The sequence below is a fragment of the Sorex fumeus genome, unplaced genomic scaffold (assembly GCF_029834395.1).
Source record: "Sorex fumeus unplaced genomic scaffold, SorFum_2.1 ptg000018l, whole genome shotgun sequence".
NCBI classification, from domain to species: Eukaryota; Metazoa; Chordata; class Mammalia; order Eulipotyphla; family Soricidae; genus Sorex; species Sorex fumeus.
Window position 1 is genome coordinate 30,567,141 of NW_026606075.1, and position 8,164 is coordinate 30,575,304.

At 42.2% G+C, this 8,164-nt stretch overlaps 1 non-coding gene across 1 annotated transcript; it reads right to left on the reverse strand.

Annotated features, from left to right (window-relative positions):
• Positions 1-1,556: 1,556 nt before the first annotated feature.
• LOC130021848 (U6 spliceosomal RNA) lies at positions 1,557-1,661 on the reverse strand. The gene has a single exon (XR_008792203.1). It is a non-coding gene; the product is annotated as a U6 spliceosomal RNA (small nuclear RNA).
• Between the last annotated feature and the right edge of the window lie 6,503 nt (positions 1,662-8,164).

Below are 8,164 nucleotides of genomic sequence, written 5' to 3' on the forward strand. Positions count from 1 at the left end.
CCCTGGCCCTGCTTGAGGGACCATACACTGAGTGTGTATTTGTGTGTGTGTGTGAGGGGGGGCAAATCAGAGTGGGTGTCCCAAAAGACAAGCACCTATTCCCTGTACCATCTCTTCACTTGCTGAACTTTAACATCTTATCTGTCAACTGAGTTATAATATTCATATGAGGAGGCGGATGGGAGAATATTACAGATTAATATGTGACAAGTTAATATGTAACTGGTATGTAGAAAACAAATGTTAGCTATTTTTATTACCCTGGGAAATTTGGAGGCTGGAATTTTCAAAATAAAAGTGGTGTTCTGATCAGTGAAAAGTATGATTAATTTACAATACGTTTTTTAATATACACAAAGAGTCTCAGTAACAAAAGAACAATCTCTCTCTGTTGGGACTTCGTAATCTGTTGGGGAAATATTTAGTAGTTGGAAAGCAAGGTATGTTTGCCGTATTACACATGAAAGGCACAGATGTTAAGGTTTCCTAAATAAGGTGTGAAGTGGGTTTAACTGGAAAGGACTTGCTAAGAAAAAACTCTGACTTAGAACATGGATACAGTTTTGGATGTGGGAGAAAAGGCATTGTGGGAAGACATATTCTGTGTTTCCTGTGTCAAACACAGGCATTAAAGGCTAAAATTACAGGACTGGAGAGATAGTACAGGGGTTAAAGTGCTTGTCTTGCACACAGTGAGACTCTGTTTAATCCCTGCCACCACATATGGTCCTCTGAACATCACCAGGATTGATTCTGAAGTGCAGTTCTGTAAGTCCTAAGCACTGCCAGGTGTGGTCCAAACACACACACACACACACACACTTTTTTTTTTCTGCCTTTTCGAATCACACCCAACACAGGGGTTACTCCTGGTTCATGCACAGGAATTACTCCTGATGGTGCTCGGGGATGGGACCATATGGGATGCTAGGAATCAAACCCGAGTTGGCCTGTGCTAGCAAACAGCCTACCTGCTGTGCTATTGCTGCAGTTTCCCAGTCAATCACTCTTTTCTTTCTTTCTTTCTTTCTTTCTTTCTTTCTTTCTTTCTTTCTTTCTTTCTTTCTTTTCTTTTTGGGTCACACCTAGCAATGTACAGGGGTTACTCCTGGATTTGCACTCAGGAATTACTCCTGGCAGTGCTCAGGGGACCATATGGGATGCTGGGAATCTAACCCGGGTTGGCCGAATGCAAGGCAAATGCCCTACCTGCTGTGCTATTGCTCCAGCCCCCCAAACACAATTTAAAAAAGTAAATTCATTGAAATGAATGCTTTACTTTTTCCTTTTAAAAATTTTTTTGGGGTTATACCTGGTGGCATTCATGGTTTACTCCCAGTTCAGTACTCAGGGATAAATCCTGGCAGCACTCAGGGGACCAAATGTGGTGCCAAGATTGAATCTGTGTCAACTACATGCAAGACAAGAGCCCTGTCCATTGTACCATCTCTCCAGACCCTAAAATAGTGTTATTTAAAGAAACATAAAGAAGTGTGAAGGGAGAGAAGATAAGATCAATATGTGTTCAAGAGAGAACATGGACTTCTCTGGAGGGAAAAAGCCAATTTTTCCCCACAACTTTGCTTGTCATTCTTATGCAAGGACTATGCTAATCTTTTCTGTATCATTCCAATTTTAGTGTGTTTGTATTGCCAAAGCAAGTACCAGTATTAATTTTATTTTTTTAGGCCACATATGGCAATGTTCAAGGATTACTCCTGGTTCTGCACTCGGGAATCACTCCTGGAAGTACTCAGGGGACATGTGGCGTGCAGGAGATTGAACTCAGGTTGGCCAGCTGTATGCAAAGCAAGCACCTTACCCACTGTGTTGTTTCTCCAGGCCCCAGAAGAAAGTTTTTTAAGCGATATATGTATATGCATACATTTTACTATTTGAGGTAAATAATGCAGTCATACTTGTATTGAAATTTTATATCAAAACATTTCATTGAAGTGATATTGCTTTACAATATTACATAGTTTTCAGTTGTAGGGTTATCTTAAATTTATTTTTTTATAAAGATTCTATGGTTTACAAAGTTGTTCATCATAGAGTTTTTTTCAGGCGTACAATGTTTAAACACCAATTCCACCATCAATATCCCGCTCCCTCTATCAATGTTGCCAGGTTCCCTCCCAACCCCCAGTCTGTCCCCTTGGCACCCATATTGCAGAGTTATTTTATATTACTTGCTCTAACAAAACTTAAAGGACCAGCAAATAGAATTATTAGAAAACAAATCAATAAAGTCAGTTTGTGATGACTGATTGCTATATGATTTTTGCCTATATAAATAAAGAAATTCAAATAATTTTTAATTGTCATTTGGTGGGGGTAATACCACACTTGGTAATGCTCAGGGGTTACTCTTTTTCACTCAGAAATTACACATGGTGGTGCTCAGGGACCTATATGGGCTGCCAGGGACCGAAACCTGGTTGGCTGCATGCAAGGCAAACGCCTTCCCTGCTGTACTATCACTCCAGCCCCAAGAAATTAAAATAATTTAATACAATATAGCATATTGCCTGCTCTCACTACAGAACTAAGTTTTAAACTGGTATCGAAAAGATCTGACATTAAATTCTATTTTGGGTGACTGGAGTGATACTACAGAGGGTAGGGTGTTTGCCTTTCACACAGCTGACCAAGGTTCGATCCCTGGCACTTCATATAGTCTCCTGAACCCACCAGGGGTGACCTAAGAGCACAGAGCCAGGAGTAAGCACTGAGCAGCACCAGGTGTGGCCCAACACCCTTCCATCCCCAATTCTACTTTGTTCTTGGAACTTATTGTGGTATTATGTGTACCCTGTCACAAATAAAACTTTTTTTTTTAAAGGGCCCAGTGGGTAGGACACTTGACTTGCTTGTATATGGTTGGCCCAGGTTTGATTTCTGGCACCCCGTGTGGTCCCATAAGCCCTGCCAGGAGTGATCGATGAGTACAAGGAGAGGAGTAAGCCCTGAACATGGGATGATATCGCCCTCCTCCCTCCAAAAAGAAAACCTCTAAAAAGAATTCCTTGCTAATCTATTTTAGAGTTTTCATGAAATAGGCAATACCTACAAATGTAAAATATAGCACGTTAAGAGAATTAAGAAAACTTTAATGGAAAAAATAAGCCTATAAAAGCACAGCGTGGTTTTTTGTTGTCGTTGTTGTTGTTCTTTTGGTTTTTTGTTTTTGTTTTGCTCTTAGGGTGACACCCGGCGATGCACAGGGGTTACTCCTGGCTCTGCACTCAGGAGTTACTCCTGGCGGTGCTCGGAGGAACCATATGGAATGCTGGGAATCGAACCCGGGTCGGCCTCGTACAAGGCAAACACCCTACCCATTGTGCTATCGCTCCAGCCCCCAGTACAGAGTGTTTTATTTTAAGAAAGGTAATACTGGTTTTATAAGAGCATTATATGTTATATGTCCTCTTCGGGGCCCCTTGGAGGGGAAAGGGTTGAGTTTCCCTCCCGGACCAAGGCTCTGGCAGCTGAAGACCTGAAGAACCAGCCACCACCATGCTGAGACCACTTTCCACATGCATGAAGGTACCAGCGGAGGAACAAAGGCATGCGGGTCCCGGGGCTGATATCTCCAAGCCTGCTAGGATCGGGGCTGAGCATCCCTCACCCAGATCCTCCAAATTCCAGTAGGCAGGAGTCACACCCACCAACTGGCCCCCTGGCGCCGTGTAATCCCATCAGCGGCCAAGACCCAGAGACGATAAAACCCAGCTCCCCGAAGCGCGAAGCTGCATTTGCGCGACATCTTATCATCTCATTCCTACTTTGAACAAACTGGCAGGCTACCGAATGTAACCTGCCCACACGGCAGAGTCTGGCAAACACCCCGTGGTGTACCCAATATGCCCAATACCACTAACAATGATGGGTCTCATTCTCCTAACCCTGAAAGAGCCTTGAATATGGCACTTTTTAAAAAATCTCAGGGCTAGGACGAAGGAGATGTTACTGGGGCCTGCTCGAGGCAATCGACAAATATTATAGATACTGCTTAAGTGTCAGAATTAGTAAGTAAAAAAACTCTAGGACAATCAATGTATATGATATGTTGATTCATTATTGAAAATATATATAATTGCTTAGCAAGCTAGGAGTAAACATACTTTAAAAAAAAAACAACATTTCTTAATCTGGGACTAGAGTGATAGTACAGCGGGTAGGGCGTTTGCCTTGCACCTGGCTGACACGGGTTCGATTCCCAGAATCCCATATAGTCCAGGAGTGAAGATCCAGGAGTAACCCCTGAGCATCGCCAGGTGTGACCCAAAAAGAAAAAAAAAGAAAAACAAAAAACATTTCTTAATCTATTAGAGGACAGCCATAAGCACCACGAGTGAGAGCCTACTCGATGTCACATGTTAGGAAGTTTGTTCTGTCTTTTAGGAAAGCTCTTCCAATGCTTCTTGCAAAACTGGCTTCAAGGCTGTGAATTACCTGAACTGTTGCATGTGCACGAAACTATATAGTTTCTTTCTATCTGAATGATAATCTAGGTGGATAGAGTATTCTTGGTGAGGTGTTCATTTTGTTGAGGTTTTGTTTGTTTGTTTGTTTGTTTGTTTTCTGTATTCCTCCATACTCTTCTGGCTCAGAGTCTTGTCTGATAGATCTGCTGTGACTCTCATGGGCCTTCTTTTGCATGTACATTCTTTTTGTATCTCCATGCTTGCAACCTTTTGTCTCTGTCTAGCTTTTGTTATTTTGAGTACAATGTGTGTTGGACTTTTCTTGGTTGATTCTGTTTTCACTGGAACCCTTCAGGCGTTTTTTGGATCTTGGTACCTGCATTTCTCACTCTGGGAAATTCTTTGTTTTGTTTTGCTTAGGGCCACACCCAGCAAAATGCTCCTTGGCTCTGTACTCAGATATTATTCTCATTGGTGGTCAGGGGGCCACCATCACCACAGAATGCTGGGGATGGAATCCGAGATGGTCATGTGCTAGGCAAACTCTCTACTCCCTATACTTTTGCTCTGGCCCTGTTATATTTTATTTGGTTTTACTTACTTTTGTACACTGATAAATGTGGAGATGAAGTATTTTCTTTCAGTTTAACTTTTAGATAGTTGGAAAACATAAGAGAGGGAACAAAATTTTGGAGAACCTATGTACAAAACTATATTTTGTTTCCTATGACTTTTCTATGTCCCTCTCAAGGTTGACATTACCTTCTTTTACAGAGTTTAACTAAATATTATATAATCAGTAAGGCATGACTCCCCACTAACAGGGCAAAGTGCACTTCAAAGTCAGCTGTTTTGCTGCGTCTTGATTGCGTGATCACCATTAATTCCAATGACACAGGAAACCAGATGGGAAGAGTCTCCTTAGTAAGCCGCATCCAGGATCAGAGTATCACATGGTCCCCCCCCACACACACTCACCCCACAAGAGAACTTCACCTGATACTCTTCCTGTTTCACAACGGAAAAGGAAAATAAGACAATGCTTAATTCCGTGTCCTGAGCAGGAAGGAGCAACGGATGTACGAATGCTCTGGAATTCTCTGAGAAACCTGAAGCTTCATATTAACAACCAGTAGCAAGAGAGGGAAGTGCTGCATTGTTTGAAATGGTTTCAGATCTGAGTTTTTAGGGACCTAATGTGTGTCCTCTCTCTAGTGGACTTTAAAGGTGAGCAGTGAAAAAATAAAGAAACAGCAAGATAATGAGGAAATAGAAATACTTCATACTTGGGCATTGTCAGTCAGTCAGTGGACTAAAAAATATATATCATCATTATCATGGTGCCTTAATAAAATTAAAAGAAAAATTTAAAAGAATACTTGGGCCATACCCAACAGTGCTGAGGGCATTCAGGGGACCCTATGAAGTGTTGAGGACTGAACTGGGATTGGCTGTGTGGAAGGCAAACGTCTTACCCCCTAATATTATCTCTCTAAACCCAGCAGATCAAAATTTATGGTGGTCTTGAAGTTCATTATAATCAAGTGTTTTAGCAACTTATCCTTTATTTATTTATTCAACCCTGAGTAGTCAAAATGGAAATTTTACTTGGAAGAGACTCCCAAACAGTGCTCAGGAGGTCTGGCGATTCTGGCCAACCAGGCCCAGTGGTTCAATGCAAGAACTGGAGGATGTGATGCTGCTTGGGCCCTTCAGTACCAGGGATTGACCCAGCACTTCATGCATTCAAGGCAAGTGCTCCAGCCCCAGCCCAAGATGTGGGAGATTAGCATCACCCCACGGAGTTCTGTCAAGTCCCTTCTCTGACAGTATTCACCCCCACCCAACAGGGAAAACAACTTCTTAATTTTTCTTTCACCACAGAGCAGAGCACCCTGTTCTAGAACTTCATATACACACACAATCCCACAATACGTTCTTTCAAAACTTCGTTCTCACTCAGTACATTTTTGAGATTCATCAGTGTTGCTGCATACAAGAGTAGTTTGTTACTATTACTTGTTATTATTATTATTTTGTTTGGGGGGCTAAACCTGGCTGTACTCAGGGTTTTGCACCTGACTCTGCACTGAGGAGTCACTCCTGGCTGGGCTCAGAGGAGCATATCGGGTACTGGGGATCAATCCTGGGTTAGCCATTTACAAAGCAATTGCCCTATTTGTTGTACTCTCTGGCCCCAAGCATTTTCTTGTATGTGTTGCTAGATATTTTCTTATTTTATTTAATGCTTGAACCAACAGTTAATTCATTTTCAGAACAATTAATACCTGGGTTGTCCTAATTTTGGGGAATTAGGAATAAACTCTATTCTTTATTTTGAGGAAGAGGTTTGGGTCACACCTGGCTGTGCTGAGGATTTACTCCTAGCTCTGTGCTCAGGGATCATTCCTGGCAGGGCAGAGGGGACCATATGTGGTGCTGGGATTAAACAGGAATTGGCCACGTACAGTACCTTACCTCCTGTCCTATCTCTCCAGGCCTAAAACTCTATTCTTATAAACTCTTCCCTTTATTATCAAAGGGGAAACAATAAATCAAGGTGGTCCTCTTTGCTCAGATCAGTATGTTGGAGAGGAATCACCATATCACAGAGTAGGTGTATGTTCAATTTGTAATGTGGCAGACTTTATCCCAAAATAGCTATTTCCCTTTAAAGACTTAGCAATAGTAGATAGAAGTTCTAGTTGCTCCATACGCTCAACAAATGTGGTGATACTCAGTCTCTTAAGTTCTAAACCATTCTGACCAGGCATGTAGCTCAGACTTGTCTTGAAGTTATGAAGTCCTAGACTTGACCTTTAGCCTGTCTTCCTGCCTCCCAAACAGAGAAAGTTATAAGCCATTCTGATGACTACATAGTGATATCTCATTTAATTTTCATTTCCCTATTGTGAATAGAAATCGGAGTGATTTTTCATGTGCTAATTGCTTCTGTGTCTTCTTTTGCCATATGAGTGTTTCACCCAATTTTTTTTTTTTTTTTGCTTTTTTGGGTCACACCCGGCGATGTACAGCCAGGTCACACCTGGCTCTGCACTCAGGAGTTACTCCTGGCGGTGCTCAGGGGACCATACGGGATGCTAGGAATCGAACCCGGGTTGGCCGCGTGCAAGGCAAACGCCCTACCTGCTGTGCTATCGCTCCAGCTCCTTCACCCGATTTTTGATGAATATTTGTATGTATTTTAATGTCCCACTTTCTTTTAATTTTATTTTTTCTTTTAATTTTAAATAAGTGTTTATCCTCCCTCTCTTCCTGCTCTTCATAGTTGTTTCCAATGTTTCTGTGCTTGCTGAAATGATGATGTTTGCACACAAAGAATGCAGTGTGCATGCTAACAGCTGCACAACCAAGGTCTGTGCTCTCCAGCTGTGGTCCTTGCACAGTGCTCCCCTACACTGTGCCGGGGATCTAACTGGGGTCAGTTCAGACAAGCCAAATGCCTTAATCCCTGTGTTATCCCTCTAGTTGACAGCAAATACGTTTGAGTAAGTAATCTCTGCAGGATTGAAACACAAGAGTATCTTCACTATCTGAAGAGGAGGAAGAGTCCTTAGTCTCAGTGTAGAGGGCTGGGTATAGTCTAATATAGTTTGCTGTTGTGTGGTCTTCCATCAGGAAAGAAAGAAAGGAGCTATATGGGGCTGGAGCAATAGTACAGCCCATAGGGCATTTGCCTTGCACGTGGCCGACCCATATTTGGTTCCTCAGTC